The following is a 20033-nucleotide window of genomic DNA, read 5'->3' on the forward strand; positions in this document are numbered from 1 at the left end:
TTCACCTTTACCACACCAAAACACAAGATGCGCTTGCATGTCACCCTGGAAAGAGACAATGTCTTGTACACAGCCGATGGAATCAACTTGGCCGGCGGACTACAGTATGCAGATGGCACCCATGACTGCGTACAGCTCATGAAACTGGAAGCAAAGGGCCGCACAGACTTGGATGGAACATCTGACCCCGATGCAGAAATTGTCCTGTTTATAGATGGTTGTTGTTTCAAAGAAGAAGAGGGAAATAGAGCATCATACGCAGCCATTCAACAAATTAATGGACACCACGTCACCCTAAGAAGTGGGATGATAGAACAACCAGCATCAGCACAAAAAGCAGAACTCGACGCCTCGTTGAAAGCATTAAAAATCTCAAAAAACAAAAATGCAAACATATTCACCGACTCAGCATACGCACACGCTGCAGCTCACGTGGATGTAGCCATATGGATGAAAAGAGGACTCCAAACGTCAGCAGGAGCCCCGGTAAAACACAAAGACCTCATACTCGCCCTCCTGGAAGCTATACATCTCCCCCGAAAAATCCAGATCATCAAATGCAAAGGACACTCCAAAGGAAATTCAAACGCAGCCGACACAGCAGCAAAAGAAGCAGGAGGGAACCTAAAAGAAAGCGCAGCAATGATGATTGTATTTACTGAAGACAACGCCCTCAATTCGTCAGAGGAACATCTGAAAGAAGTGCAGAAAGAAGCGAAATGGAACGAACACTCGCAGTGGCAGAAGAAAGGAGCCACATGCACCAGCGGCCTATGGAGAAGCCACGATGGGCGCCCAGTAGCACCAGCCGCACTCCTGGTCTACCTCATCAAGGATGCACATGGACAGACTCATGAAGGACCCAAAAGAACCACCAACAGGCTCAAACAGGACTGGTGGCATCCCTACCTGGAGGAAATGGTGGCCAACCATATTGCAGAATGCGTCGTCTGTCACGAGCTAAATAAGAAGACAGTCTACCAAAGACCTTTGGGAACATTCTCAGTGCCCCCCTACCCCTTCAGAGAAATATGCATAGATTACACCGGCATGGGCAGGGACAACAGAGTACAAGGGTACAGATACCTACTCGTGATGGTAGATCGATTCTCCAAATGGGTAGAAGCAGTCCCTTGCAAAAGAGAGGATGCAGTATCTGTGATTAAATGGTTATGGAAAAAACGCATTCCTCGGTGGGGTTACCCCACAGTTATCTGCTCGGACAATGGATCTCATTTTACCAGCGATAAAAAACTCAGCCAGGTAGAACAGGCATTAGGTATCTCCCATAGATCTGGTTCAGTCTATCACCCCCAGTCAAAAGGCCTAGTTGAAAGTGCAAACCAGACGTTGAAAGAAAAAATGGCCAAGGTGCTGATAGAGACAAAACAGCAACTCAGTATGTCTCTACAGAACATCACAAAAACGACTAAACTAACGTGGGTAGATGCCCTACCCCTAGCATTAATGTCCATGCAAGACCTCTCCCCCTAGTCAAACACATCTTAGCCCACACGAGATATTAACAGGCCGCCCCATGTCAGGTCCTCACAACCTACCAGCTAAATCACCCGCTTTTGATGATTTCCAGGAAGGTTTACCTGAATATGTCAAAGCACTAACCGCAGTATCTCGAGTTTTGTATTCACAGGTCAAGAACACTGCCCCAGACTGCCCCACACCCTGGTGGTCAGCCCCGGAGACTGGGTCCACATCAAGGTCCACAAACAGAAGTGGCCTGAGCCAAGGTGGACTGGACCTTGGGAGGTAGTGTTGGCCACCTCACATGCAGTAAAGCTCAAAAATAAAACTGGTGCTCCCTGTCACCACCTCTCCCACTGCGCCCCTGTCACCCCACCCGCAAGAACTCTCACAGAAACAAGGATCCAGCTGAAAGACGTAAGCATTCTGTAATTAACCATGTAAAAAAATATATATATTTTTTTTGTTTACCCTAGGAGAAGTCCTGGACCCTACACAGTATACATATTCTTACCAAGTGGGACCCCAATTATCGTATGACCAGTATATGACAAAGGTCAAAGAGTGGGGCCGAATGAAAGAAACAGTTCTTGTCATTTATGCCTATGAAGGACAAATCCTGGCATTCAATGTTGATTTCTGTTCCATAATAAAGTGTGATTCCACAGGGTAGGAGCAGTACCAGTGGAATGAGAAATATGCGTGGTTCACCAACCCTAGACTAACAAGTGACTGGTGGCTGGACGAGGTTTAAGGTACCCATATTGATTGTGGGGCATGGAGTAATGTGCTTATAAACACAGGAACCAGTAGGAGGAATTGCTACTCCACTCACGAAGCGTAGAACTAAAAGAAAATGCAGGAATGGATGATCACATCACTGGTTGGTTGGACTCTATGTTTTCCAAATGAAAAGGCCTCATTTTATCATGCATAATCAACGTTGCTATCATTGCTGCTCTGTTAATTGTATGTGGATGTTGTTGTATACCATGCATTTGTACTCTAGTGAAAAATGCATCATGACTGCGTTGGGAAAACCAGAAATACAAGCGTACATGGCATTGAGACAGAAGGAATGTGGCGACACCTATGTTGCTATAGGTATGGGCCTCCTTTCCCCAGCACCAGGACCCCGACATCCTCATCCACGATAACTGCATCTAGTTGATCATTTTGACACGCCCATGTATAGAACCCATAGAATATTAAATGCCACACTGGGACTGAAGAGTGTGCAAAGTTTTGCAATAATTTTGTAGTTTCTCAAGGCCCCAAAAGTCACGTAAACTGTTTTTTTGAACATAAAATTCAACGCGTTGCCACACCCGCATCGTGACGAAAAAAAAATGTTTTAATAACTTTTAATCCCCAATGAGTCTCAATCCAAAAAATCCCCCAGGAGAAGTTCACGAAAGTACAAAGCATAAAAAGTGGATAAAATATTACAAAAACACAGCTTTTTTTGGAACACGAAATCCAACGCTTTGCCACGGCCACATCGTGTGACAATTATTATTATTTTTAATATCTTTTAATCGTGAAGGTGTCTTGTAGACACTCGCCAAGTTTGAAGCCAGATAAATGGCCTCGGAGGAGTTTACGAAAGTACAAAGCGAGAAAATGAACGGAAAGTGACTAAAATTAAACATTTAATCCAAGAAGTTACAAAAGTGTCCCGAATTTTGTGAATTTCATGGTAAAAAGTGAATAGGTTTGATGTTTGGAAATTTTCAACAGGGTGTGTCGGGCCATTTTGCCACGCCCATGCAGGCAACTCATACAATATCAATTGCCACACTGGGACTAACAAGTGCGCAAAGTTTCGTGAATTAGTACCTTTGGAACATGAAATTTTACGTGTTGCCACGCCACCCTAGAAAATAAAATAATAATTTTCTGACCTATTCACCTTTTTCCACGTAAACTCCCAAAATTCGGTACACATTTGTAACCTCTCTAGACTTGGAAAAAATATATATTTCCGCCATGACGGAAACCCAACAGGAAGTCGGCCATTTTGAATTTTCCTGACTTTTTAGTCATATTTATGCTTTGTACTTTCGCGAAACTCCTCCTTGGCGATTTATCGGATCGACTTCAAACTTGACGAGTGTCTACAAGACACCTTCACAGCTAAAACTTATTAAAATACATATATATTTTGGCACACGGTGTGGGCGTGGCAACACGTACAATTTCATGTTCCAAAAGATACTTGGAAATTCACAAATCTTTGCACACTTGTCAGTCCCAGTGTGTCATTTGATATTCTAGTGGTGCCATGCATGGGCGTGTCAAAATGGCCGCCTATTATCTCCTACATATTAGACATTGTGATAATATTATTCTGTTGTTACACGAGTGTGCATACATTCATTTTTGTACTGAGCCTGTAGTCTGCTATTCAACTATTTAACGCCCATTTAACAATCTTGGACCTATACCAAACAATGTTGTCAAAATGTGTGTCTCTCACCCAAGTGTTTAAGTCTATGTGCCCAGGTCAAAGCAGCCCTACCCGTCCCACTTGAAGGACCTCTACACGGCCGCTGACCAGGTGAATGGGTGGTGATCGCGACTTACAGAGGAAAAGCTGGAACTCTGCCAGATTCCTAGGACCTTTCCAGCAGGGTTAGGGACCCGCACCACTGCAGCAGCAGTTAAGGTGGTAGAACGACCAATATGGATACACGTATCTCATCGCAAGAAAGTTCCTACTCCCCTCTAGGTACTCGTTGAGGAGACAACGTGAGTGTACGCTGAACGCTGCTCACCCTGCAACTGCGATGGAACCACTTCAACCATACCTACATAGGCTACTTGGGTTACTGCCATTCCCCTTACCACAGCCGAAGAAATGTGTGTTTTGGAAGCAGTTATCGAAGGGGCTTTCTACACCAACATTGGCGCCCCACAGACGGCTCCACCGCTGGACTTCTGCTCCACATTTGATTACACCTGGCCACTTCCCACCTTGTTATATGGTCATCATTTTCCTTGGCCCCTCCATCAAAAGGACACAGATAAAACAATATCTCTGTATAAATGTATTGTACTCAATTTATACATCATTTTCTGATCCCTTTGCCTCAATTATATTATACTTAAGCATTATTGCATTTTCCTTTTGTATCATTCCACTGGGAACAACAGAAGGGAGTGTGAGAGAAAAATGATGATCAATGTTAATGAATGATATAATTCTACCACCAAGTGATGTCTGAATGCTGAGGCATATGTTTGTTTGGTGACGCCCGACTCTTTCACAGGAGATCTTACATTCCTGTATATCACTGTCACGAAAGTTTTAGTCGTTATCTCAGTTTTTCTAGATCGTAAAAGGACCATTTGTGTAAACACTCAACGTATGCTTTCCCGGCACTGAAAGTGTTCTACGTTTTTCTTTGTTAAAAAATGTTCTCAGCTATCACCTGTTCCGCTGATAGAAGTGACATCAATTGTTCCCATGACAGAACTGCTAGCGTCAAGCTCTGCTGCAACATCAGAAAACACTGTAGCACTCTCCATATCAGGATAATAAGGAGCAGCATCACTCTGACCTTTGACAAATGTTTGAGAGCGCTGCTATTCCTTCACAAGAACTGGCACATCACTGGCAGGTGTGGCTTTGAAGACACCTCCACAACGGTTGGTGCTGCCTTCCCCTAAAAAAAGGCAAGAGAATGAAATGCATGGACAAAATAAAACTAAAAGGAAGTACTACTATCAAAAATGTCATTGAAAAAAGAAGAAAAACAACGAACAAAGCAAACCTGCTCCGTTCCCAGTGTCCTCTTGGAGGCAGTAGCTTTCTGCCAATGTCCCACCGTGGCTTTCCCATGTAAGCAAAGCAAAATTTTCTTGATATAAAATTGATATACAATTGTTGATATAAAAACAATATAAAATTCTCCACACTGGACAGCGCTAGAAAGATGCGATGGAACAAGTTGATAACGGGATGGATCATTCCGGCGACGCTACTGGTGTTGTGTCCACCTGTGAAATCATAGAGCAAAATGTCGATTTAAGACAATGTCTTGACAAAAGGCCAACTACACACATAACAAACATATTAAAATTGTTTAATGAAAATCGGTACACTTTGAGTGAATATCAGAGACTATCACAGTTTCCAGAGGGTCTTACCCCAACAATAACAGTGTGCAACCGATTATCTTTCTGCCCCTTCCAACCAGTCTCCACTCAAAAGGGTTAGGTGAAGGATGAGGCACGATGAGCTCTCCCTTCACAACCACTTTTGGAGAGAATGTTGGAAGTGACCTGCCGGGAGAAACCTTTGACTTTCGTGCTGTCTCCAGTTGGCGATAAGCAGCATTTCACAGCAATGTCACAGGGCCATGGTTTCACAACATAGCAAAGTTATTCATAAAATAGCCATCACGTGACATGACAACAAATTGTACAATTGTACTTACACCATCTCTGCTTCACAGCTCTGGGTGGTTCAATGGGAAGTGGTTGGCTGCAGAAAAGTACTTGATGCCTTAAAACAACGATTAGGACGAATAGAAATATGCATACATAGATGTCAACTTTGTTCATTAGAAATATTTATTGAATTGGTTTGTCTAAAAATATATACTCTGTTATACATTTAACTGTACTAAAATTAAAATATGCTTCCCATGCATGCCGCCACAGGATGGTATTCCTCACGGAGCAAATAGTCAGACGCGGAAGGAAGTCCAGGACAAACACCTATACAAACACACAAAAAAAAAAGGTGTTTATTACAGTACATTTGTTTTCAAAATGTAAAATATGTTCTGCAGAGCTCACAAAGCAAAAGTATTAATAGTACCAATACTACCAAAAATGTACTAAACATGAAGCGTAACTTTGGCCAGCGACTGCAGACACTGACCAGGAGGCTGCGAAAGTCTACTGCTGCCTCGTCGATGGTCCTGCTGGCCGTCAAGTCGCTGCTAGGGGCTACAACACAAACTGCGTCAGGTCTCCGAGACAAAAAAGCATTCAGTACCTCGGTCCCCTGGCATCTTCACAAATCCATCCACAATGCTCCGTAGATGGGAGTCACCAACAAGAAGTACAAACTAGAAACATAGAAAGTATTTTTTTTTCATGAAAATCACAACTTTTGTCTTCAAGTATTGTTCATAAATAATCAAACAAAAATACCTTCTTATCTGGAGACTCTGCTGTAATGACCAGCTTGTGGCTTCGTCCAGTCACGGTGGAAATTGGCTACAGGCGCACTTTCTGGTGATCACCTGTTTCTTAACAGACAAAAACCCAAAATAAATACTACTGACTTTCCACGAGGCTTCTAAAAGTGTTGAGGCACAATAGATAAATAAGAACAGCACAAGACACTAATTCGACAATAACATTTTGAAATGGCTCCATAACTTAGAAACTGATCATTTTCTAGAACAAGTGTACTGCAATTTAAAGCATCCAAAAACCTTACTGCTGGCTGTAAAGGTGAAACTATTTTTTCTATTGATTGGTCTATAGACCATCATATCGGTTAGTCAATTAACTCTACAAGTACCAGCAGAATGTAGAGAAATAGCTGTAGCTTGAATGTTATTCTCCCTTGTAAGTCGCTTTGGATAAAAGCATCTGCTAAATGACTAAATGTAAATGTAAATGTAAATAACAAGAATATAAACAATTAACAAAATGCGGACAAATAATAGACAGGAATACGAAGGTACGCCCCCCATTGCATGCTGGGGTTTTCACGTGGCATACCCCATGCTAACGCGTCCTTGTGTCTCGTAAAATGTTTAGTGTTGAGTACATAAATCACGGATCATTTTTTGATGATACAAAAACTACTTTAAAAAATGATAACCCTCAAAAAGATTTTAGACCTGAATTTTTGAGCCTCATGGGAACCCCACCTGACTTTTTGATTACACAGGGGACCCACCATGTTATGGTCTATTGACATGCAAACTTTGACACTGAACACTTTTTTTAATCAATAGGTCAGATTCTGATTGAAAAATATAAACCTTCCAAAAGTATAATTATTAATTTGAAAGGATATACAACCAATTTAAGAAATCAGGCCTCAGGCCAACACCACTTAAACATATAAAAAATTGGAAAGTAAAGATTATTTTTCTACCTAAGCACGCTGTAAGTAAATGTAGTAAATTTGAGCATATTATGCAGATCATTTTCGACTTAAATACCGGTTCATCAATTGATTTCCAGATAAGTATGACAAATACCACATATACTTTAAAAGAGAGCACAGAATCAATTGTTATTGAATTTGATGGTTTTGACAGTATAATATTTTCTTCCAAACTTAATCGAACGGGGAATAAACCTACACCCACTGTACAAAAGGTAGATAAAAAATTACAATTATTTATTATAAAATAAAAAGGAGCAGATGGCACAAGAAAACAAACAAGGGCTCACACAGGGCTCAGTAAGTCTCCTGATATGCTTTGTAACAAAGAAAAAGTGCAATGTATTCACGCGGGGGAAGAGTAGTATGGTGGTAAACCCTGACCTTTGGCCTTTGCCTGCACCTAACTATCCATTTTCAATTAATCTGCTGATAAAAACCTACCCTACGGTGGTCGGCAGGAAAACTCACTGCAAATAGACAAAACACAAGCAAATTCAGAAAACATCATCATCAATTTGACAACACAGGCAAGAGATGCAAAACAATGGAAACATTTGCACAGAAACAAACTTAAAAGCAATTCACCACGGACACTTCATTTGGGGAATATATCAGATATGATACACAAACATTTCTTGATGTTTTTATTTTAAGTTTGTTCCTTCGTGAACTTTTCCATTGTGTTGTTGCCTGTGTTGTCAAATTGATGATGACATTTTCTAAATTTGCTTGCGTTTTGTCTATTTACATGTATTTTCTTTAGTTGCAGAGTTTTCCCGTTGGCCACCGTAGAGTCAGTTGTTATCAGCAGATGAATTGACTTGCGGCCTTTGACTGCACCTAACTACTAATTATCAATGTTTTCGCCTGATAAAATCAATAACTAGTTGAACTCCAGTGTATACCTGGGTACTCAGGATGCCAACGAACAACACAAACATCATCAAAAATGAAGTTGCATCAAATGAACCAACATTTTTGAGCAACGTGAACCAACATGTTTGAGCAAATGCTTTAACAACTCTATTAATAAATTCTTCTCGCACTTTCGCATTGGATGGCAGTGATACGATTTTTTACATACTACTTCAATGCAGTCCAGCTTCGCTGGTTTAGAGCTTCAGGTGAAGCTCTAATACATGCATCACACTCAGTCCTTCCCGGCACTTTACCACTTTCAATGAAAGCCTTCAGGTTCTTTTCCACCGCATGGACCTCCTCAGGTAACCACCTCCTTCTCTCAGAGATTTCTAAGATAGAAATAGAAATGTAAAAGGACAAATACAATTAGGAGTGTAGACCAGGTCTTTCAATCGCTGTATCTTTTGGTTACTCTATTCTCAATTCAGAATCAGAAATGGAAAAAATGGGGTATGAGTGGTTTTCAAATTTTGCTTTTTTGGAGATACAAAAATCAAAATTGAAAAATTATTTTTCCATTTCATGACCAAAGGATGAGTGAAATTTAAAATCAGGTTTGACTTTCATTTTTTTTTATTTCAATAGAAAAAAATAAAATCACAACAACATCATACAACAACATACACACCGATCAGCCACAACATTAGAACCAGTTACAACTATTTAGGACTCCAAAATTCAGTGGTACATTTCTCATGCTGCTAAATCACCTCCATACAGCAATGTGTATGAACCAGCAAAATGGGATGCTGTGATTGTTCCAGATGTCCCACATGATCGCGACTTTATAAATGTTATCTTTTACTGTTTATCCTTAAAGTCAGGCACTGCCCGAGGATAACAGATATCATTGCAGAAAATATTCTATTTCAGCAGGCAACCACTTGTACAGCCGGCCCACCCAAATGACAGAGAGCACATATTGCTTTCATAAGTTAAAAAACAAAAAAACAAAATGCACAGCACAAACACAGTAAATATGAAAAAAAAAATCGATAAGCCACGAACAACGTGCACACACGATGTAGGTCGCCCGCTGACTGACGCCGACGCGCCAACTACAAATTTCCACGGTCGTATCTTGGAGCAGTCAGTCGTAAGACGATGCTAATTTTCGCGACTATCGTATCTTGGATTAGTAAGTAGATGCAGTCATAAGTCGAGGTACCATTGTACCTTCAAATAAAGTCTAAACTGGCAAAAAACCGTCCGGACTCTCTCAGCACGCTTTGGTGGAGAACCGATCAAGTGAAACTTAGCTAGCGGGTCCGTCTGTCTGTTTGAAAACCGTCTCTCTCTCACAGTACCGTCTCCCTGCCCCAACACACAGTAAACTAAATCTAAATGCTAGTTAACACTCCACTCCAACACACATTTAACTAAAGCTAGATACTGTGCATGTTAAAAACGGCTTTATAAAATAAAACAAAGTCATTAACTTTTGCATGCATAATCTCTCCGTGTTATATCGTGTTATAACACAAAACCTGCTAGCATTTAACAGCAAAAACGTGTAACAATTGAAAAGTTAACTTTCTAAAACATTTTTTTTTTCGTGCACTTACTCTATATCCATTTTATTACCCCCGTTCTTCTTCTGCTGTTTCAATATTGGGCACAGTCACGGCATGAGGAGATAGGGTAAATATAGTGTGCTTCTCTCAGACGTTCTCCTCCCGCAATGCGGAAGCTTCTCCAAAAAATTACTCCATCCAAATAAATTATTTTAATATATTTTAATAATGCATTCCCAAAATTATTATTACATCATGCTAATGTGATCGTACAAAATATACCATTAAGATATTAAAAAAAACGTCTATAATGACGCATTTTGATAACCAAATTATTATTTATTATTATGAATACGTGGATTATTCTTTGTAAAGAAGAACGATTGGGCATTAATTTAATGAGATTAAGTTAACGCTGTTCGGCATAATTATTAAAATTACTACTATTCATTGTAGGATAAGATAGTAATCTTTATTAATGAGGGCATCAGACTCCCTGGACTCCTGCCGAAACGCTGACGGAGGGAGAGCGAGGGGTAACGCAGGTAGCCGAGCTCGCTAATGATCCTTCCCCGTAAACACCCCGTGGAGGTGATTTAGCTACGTCGCCTTCAGCCGTGCGCCACATTTCCCGGCCCCACTCCTTGTAAAGCTCTGAGTCTGCCTACCCCCACCACCCGACTCCACTACCGCCGCCAAGCTTGCACGTCAATGCCGGGCTTCGTCATCGTCGACAGGTGAACCCAACTTGGCCCCTGTAACCCGTGAGATTGTTCCGCCACACACACACTTTGTTTATCCCCCCTATTATAAAAAAAAAAACAACACAACGGGCCGTGTCGGCCAGGGGATGTGTGCAGCGGTGGACTCTGGCCACACACAGAAGCAGGATGGCAAGCTCCCTGCTAAAGGGGGGGGGGGGCATAACACAAGGCGGCTTCAGCTGTGTTGATATGACTTGCATCATTGTGTGTGTGTGTGTGTGTGTGTGTGTGTGTGTGTGCCGGGACGGTTTGTTATGTGAATGTGTGTGGTGGGAGAGGATATACACAGTGCTGTGAGTGCATATGGGTAGTACGTAGTCCTGTTTAAACCACAGTGTATAGGTTAACATGACTGTGTGTGTATACATACTGGATGTACTGTCACGACCAGAACAGGGAGGAACCCAAACGCACGACACAGGGACACGGGAGGCAGGCAAATAATAAAGTGATGTTTATTAACCGGGACGGTGGAGCTGGCCGGGGGGACCTGGTCGGGGGGGGGATGGAGCAGGGCAGGACAGGGACGATGATGACCAGGAGATGGGGTCCAGGATCCGGGTGGAGAGACGGGGAACCAGGCTGGGTGGAGAGTCCTGGTCGACCAGCGGAGACAGACAGGTGAAGGGAAGGCGAGACAACAAGACATAAACTAGGAACTTGGAACTTGGAACTGGGAACTAGGAACTAGGAAGGGAGCCAATCGCTGACGCGGCTGACGCGGCTGACGCGGCTGACGCAGCGATGCAACTCGGGGAAAGCTAGTTGCTAACCTCCCGTTAATTAGGGCCTGGAAGACCGCTGGGGCATTTGACAGCCCAAAGGGCATAACAAGGTACTCAAAGTGTCCGAGCGGGGTGTTAAAGGCAGTCTTCCACTCGTCCCCTTTGCGGATGCGGACCAGGTGGTAAGCGTTGCGGAGGTCCAGCTTGGAAAAGTGGATGGCCCCCTGGATGGGGACGAAGACTGAATCCATCAGGGGCAAGGGGTACTTGTCTTTGATCGTGATATCGTTCAGTCCCCTGAAATCGACGCAAGGACGGAGGGTCTTGTCCTTCTCCGCAACAAAGAAGAACCCTGCGCATAGCGGAGAAAACGAGGGACGAGTAATCCTGGCAGCGAGAGAGTCGCGGATGTGAGTCTCCATGGCCTCCTGTTCAGGCCGGGAGACGTTATACAGGCGACTGCAGGGGAGGGGGGCGCCTGGCAGGAGGTTGATTGCGCAGTCATAGGGGCGATGAGGTGGTAAGGATAGCGCCTCCTGCTTGCTGAAGACCGGGGCTAGGTCCAGATATTGCGATGGGACCGAGGGCAGGTCAGGGCTCCTGGGGACCCCCGGCGGCGCGCCCAGCGGCGCACCCCGCAGCGGGGTTGGGGCCGAGCCGAGGCAGTGGGCATGACAGTGTGTGCTCCAGGAGCTCACGCTGCCCGAGCGCCAGTCCATCTGAGGGTTATCGGTCTGGAGCCAGGGGTACCCCAGCACCACGGGATTCAGTGGGGAATCAATAAGGAAGAACCTTAAAGACTCATGGTGGTTGCCGGAGAGTAGCAGCTTGAGGGGAGCTGTCTGGTGGGTAATCCGGGTCAGATGCGACCCATTCAGCTCCTTGACCTCGAGCGGTGCAGGGAGAGGAACGGGTGTCAGCCCTAGCTGGCGTGCTAGTCCCTAGTCGAGGAAACTCGCATCTGCCCCGGAATCTATGAGAGCAGAGGAAGAGAGTGTTATACTTCCCCAAGAGAGGGTAGCTGGGAGCAGCGGATGGGAGAGAGGGTCGGTGCTGGAGCGGCCGGAGCGTAGCCCTACCGAGGAGTCGCCCTCTCGTGGCCGGACCGGGCAGGTGGCTCAGAGGTGTCCCAGCCGACCGCAATACAGAGAGGCACCGGTCTGTAGGCGGCGTGCTCGCTCCTCTGGGTAGATCCGGGAGCGACCAAGCTGCATTGGCTCGGCATCGGAGAGAGTCGGGGGACTTGTGCGGCGCCCAAGAGTAGCGGGCGCTGGAGACTGGGGCGTGGCCGCCCAGGCGGGAGGCACGGACTGGAGGCTCGCCCCCTCCCTCTCGCGCTGGCGCTCCCGTAGCCGGTTGTCCAGGCGGATTGAGGTCTCCACTAGTTGGTCCAGGTCCGTGGGCTCGTCCCGCCGTGCCAGCTCGTCCCGCAACTCGTCGTTCAGGGCACGCTGGAACACGTCCTGCAGGGCTCCGTCATTCCAGCCGCTTTCCGCGGCTAGAGTCCGGAACTCGACGACGAGGGAGGCGACGCTACGGGAACCCTGGCGGAGGGAGAGGAGTCTTCTGGCGGCCTCCTTGCCGCAAACTGGGTGGTCGAAGACTCTCCTCATTTCGCGGGTAAACAGATCGTAGGAGAGACTCACGGGACCCCCCTGACTCCAAACCGCGGAACCCCAGCCGAGAGCCGCCCCTCTCAGGCAGGAGATGAGGAACGCGATGTGGGCACTATCGGAGGCGTACGACGACAGCCGCTGTTGGAAAACCACCGCGCACTGCACAAGGAAGGCGCGGCAGGTGCCGAAATCGCCGTCGTAAGGCGCTGGAGCCGGAACGTGGGGCTCAGGGGGAACGAGAGAGGCGCTGGGAGCCCTGGTGGGGGAAGGAGGGCAGGTCGGAGGAGCAGGGGAGGCCACGGGGGCCGGAGGGCCCTGCAGGCTGCTGGTCCGGAGGTGTTCCGCGATGTCCCGGAGGACCCGGTCATGTTGCCCAAGCAACACTCCTCTGTCCCGGAGTGCGCGGCGGAGCCCTTCTGTGTCGGCTGGGTCCATGTTTTCCTGGCCAGACCGTACTGTCACGACCCGAACAGGGAGGAACCCAAACGCACGACACAGGGACACGGGAGGCAGGCAAGGGATGTTTATTAACCGGGACGGTGGAGCTGGCCGGGGGGACCTGGTCGGGAGGGGATGGAGCAGGGCAGGGCAGGGACGATGATGACCAGGAGATGGGGTCCAGGATCCGGGTGGAGAGACGGGGAACCAGGCTGGGTGGAGAGTCCTGGTCGACAAGCGGAGACAGACAGGTGAAGGGAAGGCAAGACAACAAGACATAAACTAGGAACTTGGAACTGGGAACTGGGAACTAGGAACTAGGAACTAGGAACTAGGAACTAGGAAGGGAGCCAATCGCGATGCAACTCGGGGAAAGCTAGTTGACGGTCTGGCAAGGAATGGCTAGGAAGCTGGGGCTAAATACAGTGCGGGTAATTGATCCCAGGTGTGTGCAATTGGGTCTGAGTAGGGAGCTGCAGATGGGGCAAGGGCGGCCTCTAGTGGCGCTGGGAGGCCGTGGGCCTAACATGTACGGGTACATTTATTCCTGTGCTAGTGTGTGTGTGTGTGTGTGTGTGTGTGTGCATGTACGCATGTGTGTGTGGGTGTTGGGAGGATTGGTCATGTGAATGTGTGTGGGGTGGGAGGGGAGAGATGCAAGTGTGTATGGCATTTAATCCATAGGACAAATGATTTTTTAAAAGTGACTAGTACTCATTTTTTTTAAATCTTTCTTTCAATCTTTGTTTCTTTCAATCTTATTTTCAATCTTTCTTTCAATCTTATCATAGAACAATAAACACAATGGGGTTGTGCTGATGTTAATGGATCAACCTTTCTTTCGTTCTCCTTTATTTCAATCGTTCTTTCAATCTTTCTTTCAATCTTTCAATCTTTCTTTCAATTTTTCTTTCTTTCTTTCAATCTTTCTTTCAATCTTTCTTTCAGTCTTTCAATATTTCTTTCAATCTCTCTTTCAATCTATCTTTCAATCTTTCTTTCATTCTTTCTTTCAGTCGTTCAATCTCTCTTTCAATATTTCTTTCAATCTTTCTTTTTTCAATCTTTCTTTCAATATTCTAATCTTTCTTTCATTCTTTCTTTCAATCTTTCTTACTTTCAATCTTTCTTTCTTTCAATATTTCTTTCAATCTTTCTTTCAATCTTTCTTTCATTCTTTCTTTCATTCTTTCATTCCTTCTTTCAATCTTTCATTCTTTCTTTCAATCTTTCTTTCTTTCAATCTTTCTTTCAATCTTTCAATCATTCAATCTTTCTTTCATTCTTTCTTTCAATCTTTCTTACTTTTAATCTTTCTCTCTTTCAATATTTCTTTCAATATTTCAATCTTTCTTTAAATCTTTCTTTCAAACTTTCAATCTTTCTTTCAATCTTTCTTTCAATCTTTCAATCTTTCAATCCATCTTTCAATCTTTCATTCAATCTTTCAATCTCTCTTTCATTCTTTCTTTCAATCTTTCAATCTTTCTTTCAATGTTTCTTTCAATCTTTCATTCTTTCTTTCAATCTTTCAATCGTTCTTTCAATCTTTCTTTTATTCTTTCTTTCAATCTTTCATTTTTTCAATCTTTCTTTCAATCTTTCAATCTTTCTTTCAATCTTTCATTCTTTCTTTCAATCTTTCAATCGTTCTTTCTTTCAATATTTCTTTCAATCTTTCAATCTTTCTTTCATTCTTTCATTCCTTCTTTCAATCTTTCTTTCATTATTTATTTCAATCTTTCTTTCATTCTTTCAATCTTTCTTTTATTCTTTTTTTAATCTTTCTTTCAATCTTTCAATCTTTCAATCTTTCTATCAATCTTTCTTTCAATCTTTCTTACTTTCAATCTTTCTTTCATTCTTTCTTTAAATTTTTATTACTTTCAATCTTTCTTTCTTTAATATTTCTTTCAATCTTTAAATCTTTTTTTCATTCTTTCATTCTTTCTTTCAATCTTTCTTTCATTGAATCTTTCTTTCAATCGTTCAATCTTTCTTTCATTCTTTCTTTCAATTTATATGACTTTCAATCTTTCTTTCTTTCAATATTTCTTTCAATCTTTCAATCTTTCTTTCATTCTTTCATTCCTTCTTTTAATCTTTCTTTCATTATTTATTTCAATCTTTCTTTCAATCGTTCAATCTTTCTTTTATTCTTTTTTTCAATCTTTCTTTCAATCTTTCAATCTTTCAATCTTTCTATCAATCTTTCTTTCAATCTTTCTTTCAATCTTTCTTACTTTCAATCTTTCTTTCAGTCTTTCTTTCAATTTTTATTACTTTCAATCTTTCTTTCTTTCAATATTTCTTTCAATCTTTAAATCTTTTTTTCATTCTTTCATTCTTTCTTTCAATCTTTCTTTCATTCTTTCTTTCAATCTGTCTTTCATCCTTTCTTTTAATCTTTCTTTCTTTCAATCTTTCTTTCAATCGTTCAATCTTTCTTTCATTCTTTCTTTCTATTTAAATGACTTTCAATCTTTCTTTCTTTCAATCTTTCTTTCAATCTTTCTTTCATTCTTTCATTCTTTCTTTCAATCTTTCTTTTAGTCTTTCAATCTTTCTTTAAATTTTTCTTTCAATATTTCTTTCAATCTTTCTTTTTTTCCATCTTTCTTTCAATCTTTCTTTCATTCTTTTTTTCAATCTTTCTTACTTTCAGTTTTTCTTTCAATCTTTCTTTCATTCTTTCATTCCTTCTTCCATTATTTCTTTCAATCTTTCTTTCATTATTTCTTTCAATCTTTTTTTCAATCTTTCAATCTTTCTTATATTCTTTTTTTCAATCTTTCAATCTTTCTTACTTTCAATCTTTCTTTCTTTCAATATTTCTTTCAATCTTTCAATCTTTCTTTTCATTCTTTCATTCCTTCCTTTAATCTTTCTTTCATTATTTATTTCAATCTTTCTTTCAATCTTTCAATCTTTCTTTTATTCTTTTTTTCAATCTTTCTTTCAATCTTTCAATCTTTCAATCTTTCTATCAATCTTTCTTTCAATCTTTCTTTCAACCTTTCTTACTTTCAATCTTTCTTTCAGTCTTTCTTTCAATTTTTATTACTTTCAATCTTTCTTTCTTTCAATATTTCTTTCAATCTTTAAATCTTTTTTTCATTCTTTCATTCTTTCTTTCAATCTTTCTTTCATTCTTTCTTTCAATCTTTCTTTTATTCTTTCTTTCAATTTATATGACTTTCAATCTTTCTTTCTTTCAATCTTTCTTTCAATCTTTCTTTCATTCTTTCATTCTTTCATTCTTTCTTTCAATCTTTCTTTCAGTCTTTCAATCTTTGTTTAAATTTTTCTTTCAATATTTCTTCAAATCTTTCTTTTTTTCAATCTTTCTTTCAATCTTTCTTTCATTCTTTTTTTCAATCTTTCTTACTTTCAATATTTCTTTCAATCTTTCTTTCATTCTTTCATTCCTTCTTTCATTATTTCTTTCAATCTTTCTTTCATTATTTCTTTCAATCTTTTTTTCAATCTTTCAATCTTTCTTACTTTCAATCTTTCTTTCTTTCAATATTTCTTTCAATCTTTTAATCTTTCTTTCATTCTTTCATTCCTTCCTTTAATCTTTCTTTCATTATTTATTTCAATCTTTCTTTCAATCTTTCAATCTTTCTTTTATTCTTTTTTTCAATCTTTCTTTCAATCTTTCAATCTTTCAATCTTTCTTTAAATTTTTCTTTCAATATTTCTTTCAATCTTTCTTTTTTTCCATCTTTCTTTCAATCTTTCTTTCATTCTTTTTTTCAATCTTTCTTACTTTCAGTATTTCTTTCAATCTTTCTTTCATTCTTTCATTCCTTCTTCCATTATTGTTTTCAATCTTTCTTTCATTATTTCTTTCAATCTTTCTTTCAATCATTTAATCTTTCAATCTTTCTTTCATTCTTTCTTTCAATTTATATGACTTTCAATCTTTCTTTCTTTCAATCTTTCTTTCAATCTTTCTTTCATTCTTTCATTCTTTCATTCTTTCTTTCAATCTTTCTTTCAGTCTTTCAATCTTTGTTTAAATTTTTCTTTCAATATTTCTTTAAATCTTTCTTTTTTTCAATCTTTCTTTCAATCTTTTATTCATTCTTTTTTTCAATCCTTCTTACTTTCAATATTTCTTTCAATCTTTCTTTCATTCTTTCATTCCTTCTTTCATTATTTCTTTCAAACTTTCTTTCATTATTTCGTTCAATCTTTTTTTCAATCTTTCAATCTTTCTTTTATTCTTTTTTTTAATCTTTCAATCTTTCTTACTTTCAATCGTTCTTCCTTTTAGTATTTGTTTCAATCTTTCAATCTTTCTTTCATTCTTTCATTCCTTCCTTTAATCTTTCTTTCATTCTTTCTTTCAATCTTTCAATCGTTCTTTCAATCTTTCTTTTATTCTTTCTTTCAACCTTTCATTTTTTCAATCTTTCTTTCAATCTTTCAATCTCTCTTTCAATCTTTCATTCTTTCTTTCAATCTTTCAATCGTTCTTTCTTTCAATATTTCTTTCAATCTTTCAATCTTTCTTTCATTCTTTCATTCCTTCTTTCAATCTTTCTTTCATTATTTATTTCAATCTTTCTTTCATTCTTTCAATCTTTCTTTTATTCTTTTTTTCAATCTTTCTTTCAATTTTTCAATCTTTCAATCTTTCTATCAATCTTTCTTTCAATCTTTCTTTCAATCTTTCTTACTTTCAATCTTTCTGTCATTCTTTCTTTAAATTTTTATTACTTTTAATCTTTCTTTCTTTCAATATTTCTTTCAATCTTTAAATCTTTTTTTCATTCTTTCATTCTTTCTTTCAATCTTTCTTTCATTCTTTCTTTCAATCTGTCTTTCATTCTTTCTTTCAATCTTTCTTTTTTTCAATCTTTCTTTCAATCGTTCAATCTTTCTTTCATTCTTTCTTTCAATTTATATGACTTTCAATCTTTCTTTCTTTCAATCTTTCTTTCAATCTTTCTTTCATTCTTTCATTCTTTCATTCTTTCTTTCAATCTTTCTTTCAGTCTTTCAATCCTTGTTTAAATTTTTCTTTCAATATTTCTTTAAATCTTTCTTTTTTTCAATCTTTCTTTCAATCTTTTATTCATTCTTTTTTCACTCTTTCTTACTTTCAATATTTCTTTCAATCTTTCTTTCATTCTTTCATTCCTTCTTTCATCATTTCTTTCAATCTTTCTTTCATTCTTTCATTCCTTCTTCCATTATTTCTTTCAATCTTTCTTTCATTATTTATTTCAATCTTTCTTTCTTTCAATCTTTCTTTCAATCGTTCAATCTTTCTTTCATTCTTTCTTTCAATTTATATGACTTTCAATCTTTCTTTCTTTCAATCTTTCATTCTTTCATTCTTTCTTTCAATCTTTCTTTCAGTCTTTCAATCTTTGTTTAAATTTATCTTTCAATATTTCTTTAAATCTTTCTTTTTTTCAATCTTTCTTTCAATCTTTCTTTCATTCTTTTTTTCAATCTTTCTTACTTTCAATATTTCTTTCAATCTTTCTTTTTTTCCATCTTTTTTTCAATCTTTCTTTCATTCTTTTTTTCAATCTTTCTTACTTTCAGTATTTCTTTCAATCTTTCTTTCATTCTTTCATTCAATCTTTCTTACTTTCAATCTTTCTTTCTGTCTTTCTTTCAATTTTTATTACTCTCAATCTTTCTTTTTTTCAATATTTCTTTCAATCTTTAAATCTTTTTTTCATTCTTTCATTCTTTCTTTCAATCTTTCTTTCATTCTTTCTTTCAATCTGTCTTTCATCCTTTCTTTCAATCTTTCTTTCTTTCAATCTTTCTTTCAATCGTTCAATCTTTCTTTCATTCTTTCTTTCTATTTAAATGACTTTCAATCTTTCTTTCTTTCAATCTTTCTTTCAATCTTTCTTTCATTCTTTCATTCTTTCTTTCAATCTTTCTTTTAGTCTTTCAATCTTTCTTTAAATTTTTCTTTCAATCTTTCTTTTTTTCCATCTTTCTTTCAATCTTTCTTTCATTCTTTCATTCCTTCTTCCATTTTTTCTTTCAATCTTTCTTTCATTATTTCTTTCAATCTTTTTTTCAATCTTTCAATCTTTCTTTTATTCTTTTTTTCAATCTTTCAATCTTTCTTTCTTTCAATCTTTCTTTCAATCTTTCTTTCATTCTTTCATTCTTTCATTCTTTCTTTCAATCTTTCTTTCAGTCTTTCAATCTTTGTTTAAATTTTTCTTTCAATATTTCTTTAAATCTTTCTTTTTTCAATCTTTCTTTCAATCTTTTATTCATTCTTTTTTTCAATCTTTCTTACTTTCAATATTTCTTTCAATCTTTCTTTCATTCTTTCATTCCTTCTTTCATTATTTCTTTCAATCTTTCTTTCATTCTTTCATTCCTTCTTCCATTATTTCTTTCAATCTTTCTTTCATTATTTCTTTCAATTTATATGACTTTCA

The sequence above is a fragment of the Zeus faber genome (assembly GCF_960531495.2).
Source record: "Zeus faber genome assembly, chromosome: 21".
NCBI classification, from domain to species: Eukaryota; Metazoa; Chordata; class Actinopteri; order Zeiformes; family Zeidae; genus Zeus; species Zeus faber.